Here is a 16,028-nt window from a genome sequence, read left to right as displayed (position 1 = left end):
TTTTTTAATAGCTGATTACTGGGGGAGCCGTAGAAAAATTAAACCTGTGAGGATTTTATGTTTGACTAAATAATTAAGTGACTGTATAGTTGTTCTTCTTCATTTAAAGGTAAGCATGTGCAGGTACTCTGTTGTGGGAAATCAGACTTTGTAAATGTCAGCTCTCATGAGCTGACTCATAAAAATGGGATCTCATGGCTTTTCTCAAAATGGGTGATTAATCCAGTGATTTACTGCACTCCAGGAATGTCTCTCTTTAAGTTTACCTGTTCCATGTGTGAAATAGTCTCATTTTATAGGTCTTTGAAAAATAGCAGGTGACCATACCGTAAATGAAGGGAAAAGGCACTTCTACTAATCTCTTAGGCTTTGTTTCCCTCAGATTGACAGATTCATTCTTAGAAGACTCTGTTTTAACCCTGCTGTTCCCCAAATCACAGTATTTTCACTGTAGAGCAGTGAAGAGAATTAATCTCTTCAACCATTGCATTGATTGCTTGCTTTGAGGCCAAGCTTCGAATTTGTCCTTGGCAAAGATGAACAAGGTCTCTCCTTGTTTTCTCTTCATCAGTAAATCTCTAACCATACTGACTGATGGCTAATGAAGTGTACAGAAAGTGCTAGAGGTTGAGATTCTTTGCCTCTGACTCAGCATGATTTTCTCTGCTTTTCAACAAATACTGCTAATAATTGTCAGATTTTATTAGACTTGGCTTTTTGTTTTCTATTTCATGCTGTATGTTATGTTATGCTAATTTAGAAAATGAAATGAGAAAAAGTGTGATTTTGTTCTTGCATGCATTGGTGACAAAACAATATCCATTTACCTCAGAGTTACTAGAATCCAATTCCCAGTTATAATGCTGATGCTTGCAGATAGTTCTCCCTGGTTGTAAAGGACTGAAAAAAAGTCATGAAGAAATAAAAGGTTAATTAATATTTTTGCATGTCTCACCATTCATTGATTGCTCTGAGTGATGCCTGAACTTTCCCAGAATACTCTTAAAGCTTTTTTGTTTTTGATTTTGTGATGTTTGTTGGTAAATTGTTTACAAATCTGTCATACAGAGCAGCTGAGTTGAAGTAGGTGTTTATTGAAATGGCTTGATGCTTTCATTCTTCTAAACTGCCACTGACCCTACCTGTTTGGGGTTTGAGCAGAAAATAGCTACTTCTAAAAAAACCTTCCAGGCTGAGAAACTCTGGGCATACTGCAATGAAAACCCATCCTGTAATAGAAAATATCAAATGTCCAATAAAAGTAATGGCAACACAAACACAAATACTGGTCATGAGATACAGCTTGAAGTGAAAATAAACCTGCTGAATGTGTCTAATCAGCCTGTAGTTTAGGTGGTGAATTGATGAGATCAGTTGTTTGTATTGATATTTCCAAAGCATTTGAAATGTTTGTTCAGAACAGCTAATTAAGATGGCACATAAATAAAGGCCTCCACTCCAGAGTGTTGAGAATGATTAACCCTGCAAAATAACAGAGACTTACTACAGTTATGTAAAAAGAACCTTTTAGTTTTGGTGTTAGTTGAAATGAAACTAAAAGTTACTTCAGAAGGTTCTTTTTACCAAATGGATCTTTAATACAGATTTCTTTACTCTTTTCAGTGAAAGAACAGAAAATGAAGCTCTAATAAGGTAAGATATTTTTTATTCCACTTTAGTAAGATATTCAAGTTTATTTGAGATAATTTTAACAAATATACTCAGCATTTTAGGCTAGATCCTGGACCAGTAGCTTTCAGCATTTCACTAGTAGATCCCAGTTTGGGTCAATATGTCAAAGCACAAAAAAGAAAGAGTATAGTATTGCAGAATGAGTCTATAACATTTAACTTTTTTGATGATGTTGTTACTGAAGCACTATTTGGTCTTTAATCAAAATAAGATGCCTTCATAGATTTGGAAACTTCTTTTTGCTTGTAAGGAATTTCCAGTTAGTTATTTGTCAGCAGATGCTACAGTTTTCACTACACAGTCAATGAAAATCTTAGTTTTCTTCCAGTTTGAAAATGAAACATTAGAGAATGGGCTGATAAAATAAGTTGCTTGGTCACAGTTTTTTTGGTTTTTGAGATGTGGTGGTGGGAGTTTGAGTTATGTAGTTAAATAAATAAAGGAGGGGTGAACTCTTCTAGGAGTGAATGTTTCCCCTTATATATAACAGAGTTCAGCTGCATTCTGAAAATGGACTCTGTGTCATCTGCTAGATGGGCAAAAGGCAGAAGAAGGTCTTTCAGTACACTACTATGGATGTTAAAAATTGTTTTTATCTTTCCATTTGTTCCATTGCTAGGGAGGATGCTGACATCCATGTGGTGTGTCACCTAGAAAATGAAGCATCTATGTCAAATAACAAAGCCAGGTATACAATAGCAAGTTGTTCTGACAGGCAGCTGAAGTATGAACCTGTTCAGAGCATTACAAAAATGCCAAATTACTTTTCTGTCACAATTAATATTTCAATTATAATAGTCATTCTCAGGATTCCAAGGAAGGGAAGTGTTGTTGGTTATTGTTTTCTTTTCCTCCTGTATTTGCCTGGTTTGGTTTTTTGCATCAGTGGTTAAAGTAAAATTTTGCAGAGTTGTTAATCTGGATTTCATACACCTATGTCAAGTCAAATGACTTCCAAATGGAAGTGTGTTCATAAGAAATTTTTTTAAAAGCTGTTAACATCAGTAAAAGTTGATATGTCTGCATAAACTGTGTTCGTGGTTTGCAGAGTGGCATTCTTGGAATAGGGAAGAGGGAGGCTTAAAAAAAAGGCATTTAAGCTATGCAAAATATAAACTGTTAGAAACCACAAGTGAGTAGAAATGTGAAGTATTAATGGAAAAAACAGTAGTGTTGTGAAAAAGTAATGAGGTGCCATAACAAATGGTGGTGTTAATAGCAGACTATCTTTGCAATTCTTACTTTGTATTGGTACGTGGAGAGTATGTGCCTCTATTTGCAGCCACAAAGGTGTATGCTTATGTAATACATCTCTGAGACAGCAAGATGCTGCTGTTTTTCACCCAGTCAGTGAGAAGGATTGAAAACCCTTCTGGAACAGGGCTAATGAAGCTAAGGAACTTTATAATGTGTTGAGAACCACATGGGTAGTGCAGGGATTTAGTAAATGCCAGAAGAAATTCTAGTTCTGAGCAGTCTTTGTACACTGATCTCATCAGCATCCATGATCCAGGAAGAACACAAGTCCTCCTTCTGTCTCGTTACCAGGATTCCTCCATACAAGCACTGGGCAAACGTTGCAGAAACGAATTAAACTTGCTGTGTCTGTAGGTGATCACCTAACACAAGGGAGCCTTATGTGGAGCCTCTGAATGCTACAGTAATACAAATCCCTAAGTAATGTGCCTAAGTAATATAGCATGACAGCAGTGGTGGAAAATTACTTGTTTTGTTTACCCGAGTCACAGCTGGAAATACTTTAAGGTATACATTGCTCACTCCTGGATTTCTGCCTTGGCAGTGCCTGCAGAAGTGCCAGATCATTTTTATGTGATTTGACATATGGGCAGTAGAAAACCACCTGCCATCAGCCATCTTTTTCTTTCTAAGTTAACTGTAGTGTTTAGTAACTACTGATCTAGTTTGAGCTAGAATTGATCAGTTAGGCTGAAAATGAAGCTATGCAGGTCGCAGTGCTGTTCATCCCAAATTTCCAGGTTGTACAAATGGGTGCTGCAGAAGCTGGAAAAGCTTGTTAAAGATGTTTGGTGCCTTCCCCTCACATTTGAATTGAGTTTTCTCTTTTAGTCTCTTTAGTCAAAAGCTATCTCTAATACACCACCGCAGATGCTGCACAATTGACTCAGGAATCCCTGTTTTGGTTTGCCAAGCAGGCAAACTATTTATCTCAGGTAAGAGAATTTTGAGGTGTGATGTGGTTAGTATCTAAAAATATCAGTATAGGGAGATGGGATAGGGCTCCAACAGACAAAAACATGGCAAGATAAGGAAGAGAAGTTCACGTTGGAATTACGATTCCGTGGGTGTAATTAACCACTGGAAACGCTTAGAAAGGAATGTGGTAGATCACTTGGAGTAATTAAATCAAGATTAGATCTGCTTCTGAAATATCTTCTAGTAGAGTTACAAGTTCTTGTGCTTTGTAAAGAAATTGCTGCATGAGGTATTACAGGCTGTGCCAGGCAGGAAGTCAGACCAGATTACCATAAGAGTTCCTCCAGGCCTTTTAAATCCACATCTCCACCAACAAAGGCTCTTATGTGGTACAGGCTGCCACAGAATTTCCAAAATCTGAGGTGGAGCAGGTCACTCTTGTTTCAGTGGTGAAAGGTTGAAAAGTCTTTGAGCAGATCCTTGCAGAGACGCTGTGGTGGGTATTCAGCGGTGCTGAGCTTGTGCATTGTGTGCTTCAGCCCTGTGCACCAGTACTGAGCCAGTTCCTGCTCTGTCTGATCAGCCCATAAATGCATCATTCTGCATAATCTTCTAATATTTTATCTGATTTATTTAGTGGTCTGCATTTTTTATTGTGTTCAGTGAAAAATAATAATTATTCTATAAAGCTTGTTGAATCCCTTCTGTGATACAAGTCCTGAAGGAGTTCAGAATTTTCTTCAGTTACTCAGTGAGCATAATTCCATTGTCTTTAACACAGGATCTTCTATAGCCACTCTTAATATCCCTAAGAGTGGAAAGGGCAGAGGACATTTTCAGCAGATTATGTAGAATTCCTAGGATAAAAGAATCTGCTTTCCCTGACACTGAAAAAGCAGTAACTTGTATGTATGCTCTGGGACATGCGTGGAGTAGTGAGAGTGGAGGACACTCATCTTTTAATTCTCTTCACCGACAGGGAAGTGTATTCTTGTCTTACTGGGTAAGAGGCAGCATATCCTTTTAATAGAAAAGAGATTAAAATATATCAAAAAGTAATTTTATACTAGAAGAAATACAAAACACTGTGGGGAACAAGAATAGCCCTGGCTCCTTCTTGTTACTTTGATAAGCTCATTAATTTCAACATGCAGAATTAATCAGGAATTACTGTGCAAAATCTTGCAAATGGAAAAATCCATCAACTTGAGCTCAGAATTATGTCACCCTACTGTACTTAGGTTGCAGAGCTTTTGTTACAGGAATGTCTAGTGTAATTCCACAGCAGCATGACGGGAAGAACAGCTAAGAGTTGTCCTGGCCATATGTGGGGATAAAAACTTATTCAGGAAAGTTTTCAGGTAATTCTGGCTCTATGAGAAAGCTTTTCTGTAAAATTATCTAGGGTAAATTCAAGAGTGAGCCCAGGAATATTAGAAGATTTTTTTTTTCCAGAATACCAAGCCTGACAGCAAGTAGTTTGCACTTGGTACCTGACCATCCCTACTGCTCCTCCTCTCTGGACCATGTACTTATGGTTTACACATGGCAGCCTAGACCTGAATTGGAAAAAATATTGGACTAAAACCGTAGTAGAACTAGAGTAGAGAAGAGAGATACCACTGTGTTTGATAAACCAAAGTAAGGTGGTTGAGGTAAATAAATTTGTGTCCGTCCATGTGGAGGCTCTACCTGCTTTCATGGACATCCAGGAAAGAGGACAAGGTGGTGGAAAAAGATAAAAAAGGTTAATTACCCTTACTAGAAGGTTAGGGATTCCTAGCTGTAGTGAAAGGAGACTTTGGTTAGTCAGGAATCAAGCATGTTTGCTTGGTTGCCATGCAATAATAGTTGTGATTTTTTAGCATGAGGTTTCTTCTGTAGCATGTCTCTTGAAAGTATGTTACATGCCTATGGTTTTCACAAATTCCTGATAGCCATGATACTGACTGTGGAGAGTATTTAAAAACAAACTTCAGGATGTCTCTTTTTTACATGTTTTTTCAACCAGTGAGTCACTCTTAATGGATACTTCAGTTCTGAAAAGGAATGGAGAAGGCAGTGCCATGGAAGAAAATTGCCCTCTCCATTAGTAAGGTATTTGAGACATCATATTGCTGCTATTTCCTTCCATGTGAAAGCTCATGGCTAAGTCATTTAATGTAAAGGAAAACAGTCTTTTTTTACCACAGAAGGAGTGCCTCTACTGGACAGTGGCACACAAGCCTGTAAAATTTACTTTGTTATCACTGAGGGTTTCCTTGACATTTCTTTCTGTTCAGGCAATTAATGCTGTAAAAGCATTCCAGATGACAGAAAAGAGCAGCAGTGTTGAGGTCTGGGGAGTTCCTTTGGCGCATCTCCAGTGCACTGCTAGTCCCAAATTCATTGTTTGTATCTAAGAACTGCACTTGCTTTAAAAGCCCAGTTTTACTGCATTTGAAAGCTATTCAGTCTTGTTTCCTGCACTTTGCTTACTTAATAGCCCCTACAAAGAATCCGTGATTTTGCCTGGGTAACTTGCTGCTCTCTTCCAAGAGAGAAATATGCTGGTTTTTAATTTTTTTAAATCCACATGCTAGGTTGTAGCACAAGTCAGTGTAAAGAAGTACCTGGTGCTTAACCCTGTGCTCGCTATGTCTGCTGAGATGAGAGTCAAGCATGCTGTGCTTACTGTTACAGAACTCTCCAAAAGTGTCAATTCAGGGGAATTCTGCTGCAGTGAGAGAACGGGAGCATCAGGAATGTTCTCTCCCGCTTAATGGAAATGTGGCTTTTGGTGACCAGTGCATTTAAAAAATAGCAGATTGCGTGTATGTGCTCATTGACAGAGTCCAACTTGAACATCACAGTGATGTTCAGGGCAGCAGATCCTGCTGTGTGCTGCAGCCCTGGGAGACTGGATGAGGCTCTGGTAGCAGTAGGCTGGTACAGCATATGTCTGGCTGCTACCAGAAGGGATTTGCAGCTGTGCAATTTTTGGTTTTCAGTAACCTTCAGAAGAGCGCATCTGAAAAATTACCAGGGTGGCCAAACAGATTAATTCCCATCAGCAGGAGAGACAGCTGTTCATTTGACTACATCTGCTTCATTTGACTGTGTGGATCATCTTACTGGATGGAATGGGCTCCAGAGACCTGCCTGTGGAGAAGAGAGGCAGGTAGGACAATGTGCACTGTGTCAGAAATTCTCTTCATGTTTGGTATTACAGAAATGGCCTTGCCTTATGGATGTGGTGGAGGGGAATTTGCTTATCTAATTGTTTGACCTTTGCCTATTTGCATATAACCCCTCTATTTCAGACCTGAGGGATGCTACATCTACAGAACAGATGGGTTAACTAGAGAACATTTCAGATGGCTGCACCCTGCTGATAGCACTAGTCAAAGCCTCCCCCCCCCCAATATATTACTGTGAAAACATGATTAAGAAAAAAAGATTGAAAAAGTCTATGTTGGATGAATAGTATTAGTCCTAATCTCTTTAAGCAATATGTATTCTCTGCCTTTTTGCTCACTTTAAGGGTCAAAAGCCTATCTAGAAGATGCTAAGATCTAGATGTTGTTAGCTAGATTTGCTTCTAGGTCATTCTCATTCAGCACCATCCTCAGAGCAGGCTTTGGTTCTGTTGTTTCAGTTTCCCCATCTGTGGCTTTAATCCAGTTCTCTTTCTTTAATCACATCCTATGTCAAATTGTCCTGCAGCTCTTCTCTTCTCCAAGTTTAAGGTTTCAGTTACTGTGCAGGAGACCTTGTGAATGATTTTATTTTGCCAACTGAGGTAAACAGACAGTAAAAACATACACCAAGGCACAAAATCTTCTCTAATCAGTTATTTGACAAGTACATTTAATTATTTAGCATAGCTTGTAAAAGTAATGAAGTCCTTGTAACATGAGATTTAACACTCTCCTATTAATTTTTCCCTAAGAGGTGGGAAAAGACTGCCATAATTTTGTGTGCAAACTGAGAGCATGAAGTTAATGACATTTGACTGAGAATACGTAAAAGGGGCTGGAACCTTTCAGTGCTTTTTAAGTCTTTTGCTAATAGGTAGTAAATCCAAGCACATCCCACAGTTAGATAAGATTCTGCCTGTGTTGGCAAACCAGAAGGTGCTGTCTGATGCTTTGCCAAAGCAAAACAGGGTTTTCTTGGACCAGCTGTATTTTTTTTGAATGTTTAGCTTAGTAAAAAGAAAAGCTGTAAGTCGCAGTCTTGCTCAAGAGATATCATTCAAAACAATTTTTTATAGCATGATTGATTTCATGTTGCTACAAAATAAATATTTAATTGGCACCAATATTTTTGGTTCCCTCAGGCAGGCAGAGAAGTTCTAACTTTTTACTCAAGTACGTGCAAATGGAATCTAGCAGGAAGTTCAAAGTAAAATGCATGTATATCCTAGAGATTTTTTTTAATGGATTTTAGGTCCAGCCTGCCAGGGTTGATGGCTGATTTTGTTCCTGACATTTATCTCAGAGAACATTTTATCTCAGAGTTAAAAAGCCGCTATCCCCAAAAATGGAAAAGAACCTAAGAAGAATCTGTGTTTGATTGGTTTGAGTTGTTTGGTGAGCTAGATCAGTTACAACTACATTGAAAAAAGAAAAAAAATATAAGAAAGGCAGTCTGAAATGTTTTGTTTACAATCACAAAGCTGCCTCAACCATGCCAGCCTAACTCAATGACTGAAGGGAACAGTCTAGTGACTCTGTAGAGTTGCATTTGCACTTACTGATTAGTTTCTAGTTCCTTGATCTTATGTCATCTAGTGGGCTCTTTATTCAGGGGCTTCACTTTGTAGTACAAAAGAATATTTGTAGAATATGTAGAATATGTGTGCCGTGAATATTTCTTACCTTGACAGCTGCTCTGCCAAGCGCAGTAGCAGAGTTTGGCCCTTGGAGGACATGAGCTCTCTGTGGGCTTCCTGAGAAAACTCTAGCTCCCATGGTCCTCATCAGACAGGAGGATGGGAGACAAGTGCTTGAATTTTGTGCTCCTGATGTGGGAGCACAGAAGAGCACAGGGGGCTCTGCAGAGGGGGCAAGGACTAAATGGAGCCCACTTCATTTTTTCGTCAAATGTGAGCCACTGAGTGAGGCTCCTTCTGCTGTTTTCCCTTTCTGCTCAAGAGCCAGTAAGAGCTCTTCCCTGGTACCATGATGGGCAGACCTCTATTTGTAATGGATCAGTCTTGGACAGTCATCATGCTTGCATTTAAGAAAATCTTACAGGACACATCTGCTCATTAGTGCTCTCTCTCTTTTGATCTGTTAGGAATTCATTCCCATCCTTCTACCCATCAGCATCTTTCATTGTCCTTTCACAAATTAATTTAAAAACCAATCATCCCTTCTTTGATTTAGTAATCACAGAAAAGAACAAACAGAGGTAAAGGTAAAATAATACAATTTCAGGAAGGAAATTGTGTGTTCTGAACTGAAACTTGAATGCATGTGAACCTCAGAGAAAGGCAGCAGATTTTTCTAATGTTTACCCAGAAATTAGGGAAAGTATCTCTGCCATGTCTGACTGTCACCAAGGAGAAGTAGTACTGAATTTTTCCTGACTCTCAGGATTTCAGGCTAAAATTTGTGACAGTCCTTTAGTTGTAGTAGATATATAGTACATAGAGAGAACTATTGAGAAGTTATGACAAGTTTTGACATTTCTGATTTCCTTTATATTAAGATGCTAACCATAGACACTATTAGTCTCACCCCCTGATGGGGGCTGATTCAGAGACCTGTAAGTTTTCAGATACAGAGTGGGCTTGTAAAATGATAAGACAATACAGGATAGTAAAATTTTCAGTGTAGAGCTGCTTTAAAATACAGTGACAGTACTAACCCATCAAGATTTCCAGTTAAGTAGCCACAGTAGAGCTGGTGCGGGTGTTCACCAGCTCTAATTTTCTTGAGGTACAGAATGTTGTGCTTTTTCTGGCCTGAAATTCCATGTCTGAAAACAAATTGATTGGAAAATGCTTAGATTTATAGGAGGAGCTCCTGCTTTGCTGGCAGCAAAAGCTAAGTGAAAATGACAGGAAGTGCTCACTTCTTTCTGCAAGTTCTGTCTTCAGTAGGAAAATGGCAGGCTGACCCTGGTGTGTTCCAGCTCCGTATGGGAGGATTTTATGTACTTTGTTTCCAAAACTTGGTTGTAGTTGCAGCTTTCACATATGGAAAGAGACAGAGGTTAAACACGAGACTGTTGTAAAAACATACTAGCATAATTATGCTTAAATTCATAATTATGTTTAAATTTTATTATTCCTTTCGTCTGTGAAATAAAATAATTAAAGAAACATTAAATAATAACAGAAGGGAAAAAAGTAATTTCTTGTTCTTATAGGATCATAAAATCCTAGAATGGCGTGGGTTGGAAGGGACCTTAGAGGTTATCTAGTTCCAACCCTCCTGCCTAAGATATGGATACCTTCCACTTGACTGGGTGGCTCAAGGCCCCATCCAACCTGGCCTTGAACAACCCTTGTCCAACCCCTTCCAGGTTTTGGACACCCACACCTTCTCTGGGCAACCTCTTCCAGTGCCCCACCACCTTCACTGGAAAGGATTCCTAACCAGGTTCCTAAATCCTGGTTCTGATAATATTGCAGTTGTTGTATCAAAACATTTTAGATGCTCTTAACTTCTTCTGCCTTCCTTAAATTGCCAGTACAGTTGCTCCAACTAATTCTTAAATGGAGTGGAAATTACACAAATAGGAGTTATTTGAAGCTTCAGAATGATTTTACACTCATTCTTATGTAATGAGCTAGAATTGCACAGCTGACCAAAAAACAGTCCTTAACTCAGAATTCCAGCCTGTTTTTCACTTCAGTGGCTTTGTAAAGTTCCCTCTAGTCTTTATGCACCATTTTATGTGGTTTAACTGAAATTCTGAGAAAATAAAGGAAAATTAACCATGGACATGGAGAAATGTGGAAGGACAGATGAAGTGAGAGATTTCACACAGGAATGGGGCTAATACTGTAAGAATGGTTTGATCAAAATGTTTGGGATGTTAAAGTGACATAGAGAAAAAATTTGATTAATTGAGAAAGAATGCATGACAGAAAATATGTGATTTATTGGACTGAAAAAGTCTTCCTCGACAACAGCAAGTGGCATAGTCTTCCAAAGAAAGTGTCTGTCTTACTTAGGAACTGAAAAATTGGTTGAATAATGACTAGAAAATACCAGTGTAGAACCTGTGCTTCTGTAGGTGAGCACTCTTGAAGCAGAAACCTTTTCTACATCCATATTCTGTCTTGCTTGAGAGAACTCCGTGAATCTGATTCAGGCTTGGGATAAAACCATAAGGTATGTTTTCTCTGCTTGCTCCCTTTTTCCCCTAAATGTTATTATACTGCAGCTTGGCTCTGTCCACACAGTCTGGAGCAGACTGTGTTGTAACTTGCTTTAGCCGCCGCTGAATTTAACAGCTTTTGGCTTTGTAAGTAATGCCTTAGGAGAACTCTTGCTCATCTGTTCCCTGAGCCAAAGGAAAACTCCTCCAGTAGCTTTCCCAGTGTTTTCTCTGGCTGGAACACATAGTTACCGATTGCTAGGTGAAGATACACTATCTTTAATCTTATTTTTGTATTTTTGGTTTGTCCAGCTGACATGTTCTAAGATAACCACTTTGACTAAAGCAGTGAAAGAAGACTTTCACAATGGGTTTTCTTTCCTTTTCCCTGTACTCCATGTAATTAAATTCTTCCACTGGTGGGAAAAATGTTTTTCCTTGATGTAAATGTGTGGCAAGTAGTTGAATACTGAGCCAGTCAGTCACATTTCCCTGCTAAGCATGCTATTTCCAATATTTTTCATAACAGAATTACTTATCTTTGTTTCCTAGCCCTGTACTGTTGGCTTTCTGATCCTATTGTCATTTAATCTGTTGCAAGAAATGCATCCATTGGGAAATTGTTAAATAGGATCTCAATAAACATTTGGATTATATTTAGCAAGTACAAATCACTAGATGTTTGCATATTTATTTGTTGAATTTCAGCTTCCACTTCAGGTTAGATGAGACATAAACAATTATACAGCACCTCTGGCAAAGAATTAGTCTTCAAAGCAAGTCAAAGTAACACTGGGAATTTGGAGGAAGATTTCTGAAGTTTTAGAAGGAACTGTGAAAAGCTTGTGCTTTGCTTTAGCTCCATGCATTTTATTTCAAGTATGGAATTAATGTTGTAGACTTTTACTCTGATACATCTTGTTTGTTTTACTCTAATATATATTTCTGAAAAATATTTATGGCAGCACTGGTCAGAGACTGCACCTTTGCCTGCATCATTAATGTAAAAATTACCCTAATTTAAAGCCAGTTAAAGTATTTCAGGGGTAGTGGTATGTTTGTTTGTTTATTTGGTTTGAGGTGGGTTTTTTGTTTGTTTGTTTTTTATTTTCCCAGAGTCTATGGATCGGACTCTGCATTGTACTTTGTAACAGAGGCCACAGATAACTCTGATCTGCCAGAAAGGTTTTAATAGGTTTTATGCAAGATCCAGGATCAGGAGGCCAGGTATCACAGCATGCTTTTGTGCCCTAGCAGACGAAATACCTCTTTGGATGTGTTCTTGGCCTGCTTCATTTTAGGAGAATCTCTATGTAAATTATAGGTGAAAATTAACGTAATTAATTGTAATTAGTATAGTGTTTATAGTGGATACATGTTCCAAAATCTTCAACAGCAGGGCAGAAGACTTCATAGTTTCCAGGAACTGTAGATTTACAGTAGCAATTAGATCATTTAGGCCAACCCTGAATACCTTTTGAGCTCTGCATTTACTGTCCGTTTGCATCTTTGAAAATCCTCCCACTTATTGACAATTAAATTTGATGCCTTGTTACTTGTGTACATGAAAGCAATTGGCATACTTTTCTTTCTGTTTGTGTCTCAGTGTGCTTTATTTATTTAGTAGTATTGCTGGATTTTAAGTTCTGGAGATAAACCAAAGCATTAAGGGCACAAGGCTTACCTGGTGTTTATTGCTTGTCCTTTCTTGCATGCCTGGATATGCAGGAAAGACTTGCACTGAAAGTGAGACTGATAAGCTTCCAATTCTCAAAACAAAGTGCTATTTTTATTATCTAGTAAAAGACTTGAGATGACACTTTGCTTGGTATTCTGCTCCTACACATTCACATGTTCTTTGAACTCTGCCCTTAATATTTGTCCTATGAAATCTGTGTTGTTTAAAGGGGAAAAAAGAATAAAGTGCTTTTTATAGTGTGTGATCCCTTAATGTTATTTCATACTTTGATGGGAATAATCAAGGGTTGGAGTCTGTACTTTGATTAGCAGAAAGACATCCTTGTTAAATCCTTGAACTGTATTTTCTGCAATCATTTCCAGTTTTGCAAATTATGTTCAAAATACTATATTCTCTATGAGGTTCACGTAAACTTATTTTTCCTATTTCCCAAGCATGAGGAATCATTTGTTAGTACTTAGCCTTGTCTCAGAAAATTAAGATTACTCAATCTGGATTTGTGATCTATGACATGAAATTCTTCCCACTACTTCTTTCATTTTCTTCCCCCTAGGTAGGCATCCATTTTTCTTCAAGTTCTAGTAGAGCATCGTGTACAAGAATCCCTGCCCTACATTGTAATTACTCTTTATTTTCTTTTTATTTCCCTTACGTTTGCAAGACCAATATGTAGTTTTCAGTGGATTAAACTTGTAGCAGAACAAGATGGGGGAGTTTTTCTGCCTTTGATTACAACTAGAACTTTCCTGCTAAGAGAGCTTAGTTCAGGCAGATAACTGCCTTTCAGTCAATGGCCAAAGGAAGCCAGCATTTAATGAAAATTTAGAGTCTGGATGCATTTCATCTGGGCTATTTATTTTTCCTTGAAGGCAGAGATGAGGAAGGATGTGCAGTGATGCAGCACTGAATGAAGGATAGCAGAGGAGACACCAAGACTTGATGCAGGAACAGAAGGAGATTTACTTTCTTCAGTGTTACCTGATAGAATCTATTTTTACATAGAAATGTCACCTGACAGAAGTCAGGAGAGAGAATATCTAAGTAGTTTAGATGCAGCTAGAGGCAGGGAGCTAAAGCCACGAGGGAACAGAAGAGGCACTTGAGGTGATCTGAATGCACAGCTGTATATAAAAATAGTAGTTGGAAGGAAGAGGTCTTTGAGGAAGCTGACCACGTACTGCATGTGGCTCTAATCACAGGATAGAAGCTGGCACTCATTGGTTGTGGAGAAATCAAGTGAAAGACGGATGTGTTAGGTTGGAGAACTCAGGAGGAAAAAGAGATAAACAGATGACTGAAAGAAGAGTGGCACCAGGATACAAGGAGGGTAAGATGGAAATAAGTAGAGATTTGAAGCTGAGAAGGAAGAAGGATGTGATTAAAGAACTGAAGACAGCAAATATAAGGTAGTTGGGCAGCACCAGGGAAAAAAGGAAAAAAAAAAAACTCCAAACACCATGAAAATCTGTGTTTCCTTGTGTCATGAGAAAGAGACAAGTGTGTGATTCTGAAGACTCATTTTCTTTAGGTGGAAAGACACATCTGTCAGAAGTGTTTATCTGGGGAAAGAGCAGTGTTTTGTTTTCCAAGACCAAATAAACACTATGGAAAGATAAAGCTAAAAACAGTTCTGAAGAAGAAACCTGAGACAAATATCTCAGAATCTCCTTTGGAACAAAACAAAGATTAATATATTCAGCCAGAGAAAACTCTCCTAAAATCTGTGTCTGGTTTGGTTTTAGTGGAATTACCTTGGTCCCTGAGAAGGAAGGTGGGTGAATGACAGGCTAGTGAAGATGTACCAAGAGGCATGAAGACCTCAGGGTCATGCAGATATGAAGAGGTCTTCATGCATTGGGCATGTCTGTACTAGTAAATTAAATGGAGTCTAGAAGCAGCCCCTGGCCCTGGAAATTAAATGTATCTACTGTTGACTGTCCCTGGCCTAGTTTTGGTGTATACTTACGGGAACTCACCTGAACTCTTCCCAGGTAAGGTTTTAAAGTTATCTTGGGATTCTTCCCAGTAGGCAGTTTAAAAGAATTTAACCACCCTGTTTTGGAGGGTGATAGACTTTATTAGCACGGCACTTTTCTGTGCCAGTTGGCCTCAACATTCTTGGATATGTTTATTTTGCTTGTAGAAATAGAGCTGCAAATGGCTCAGTAGATGCAATCCCTTAGAAACTTAGGACATCGACAATCTTTGATGCAAGCTGTGACAGGTAGTGAATATGATTTCTTCTTTAAAATGTTGCTGAACTGAGATGTTGATGTGCTCTCAGATTTTGTTTTCATGGAGGATGGTGACATTGTAGAAGAGTTGATTATACAAAGTTTGTATGAAGCATGCATTTACTTATTTCCATTTAAATGTTATACAAGCATAAGCAAACATAGGTCATAAGTAACACTCCATCTCACAGAAGGACAGGCTGTGAAATTAAGGAAACAAGGTCATGAGGTTGGTAGGCAATTCAGTTGGCTGGACTAAAAAGCCCGAACATTTAAAAGTAGAGAAAACATTTTTAAAAGTTGTTGAAACTTGTGTAAAAACAAGGCAAATCTCCAGACCTGAACAGGTAAGATAAATATGGATCTAGAATGGAATAGGTGTATTGGGAATATGATGGAGGCATGGAAACTTTACAGTCAGTGTAGAAAAATGTGTAAAATGAAATTTCATGTGTTGTTCTGGATTTTGAATTCAGGAATGATTCAAACTAAAACAGGAACAGCAAGGAAAGCATTGCCGAGAGCCTTTATCTTAGCAAAACAGGCTAGCAAAGTGAAACCCAGAGCATGATAATATAGTTCCTTGATAAATACAACAAGGAAGGTACTGGTACAGAGGAAAGCTGGTTAATAAAGCTAAACAGTGTTGACACGTGAACGAAGTTAGTAGCAGATGTCAATTTTAGCAGAAAGCAGTCACTTGACTCTGAAACTAAAGTTAGATCATCCATTTTACTAGAAGCAGCATGCAGCTCAGCTCGCATTTTCTAAATGAGTTCATGAGTGTGACCTGTTCTTAACCAGGCATAACATTGGTTTTGTGAGGACTTCAGAGATGAGCAGGAGGATTTGCACTTTCTTTCCGAATGCCTTAGCTTCTAAAGAGCCAAATGCAACATTTTTGGAAAGGA

At 38.4% G+C, this 16,028-nt stretch overlaps 1 protein-coding gene across 7 annotated transcripts in view; it reads left to right on the top strand.

The window, feature by feature from the left end:
- Positions 1-16,028, top strand: part of THRB (thyroid hormone receptor beta) — a 169,213-nt gene that overhangs the window by 41,487 nt on the left and 111,698 nt on the right. For 3 of the 7 annotated variants that reach the window (XM_038130080.1, XM_038130074.1, XM_038130075.1), the window contains exon 2: positions 1,624-1,653. The exons of 2 other annotated variants lie outside the window; for them this stretch is intronic. The gene's annotated coding sequence lies outside the window, so the exon portion shown is untranslated. Of the gene's footprint in view, positions 1-1,623; positions 1,654-5,878; positions 5,965-6,857; positions 7,028-8,388; positions 14,211-16,028 lie in introns of those variants that run through there. 2 more of the 7 variants (XM_038130073.1, XM_038130076.1) reach the window with 2 other exon arrangements.

The sequence above is a fragment of the Motacilla alba genome, chromosome 2, assembly GCF_015832195.1.
Source record: "Motacilla alba alba isolate MOTALB_02 chromosome 2, Motacilla_alba_V1.0_pri, whole genome shotgun sequence".
NCBI classification, from domain to species: Eukaryota; Metazoa; Chordata; class Aves; order Passeriformes; family Motacillidae; genus Motacilla; species Motacilla alba.
The sequence above is the reverse complement of the archived record's forward strand: the minus strand, read 5'-3'. Positions and strand labels throughout refer to the sequence as shown.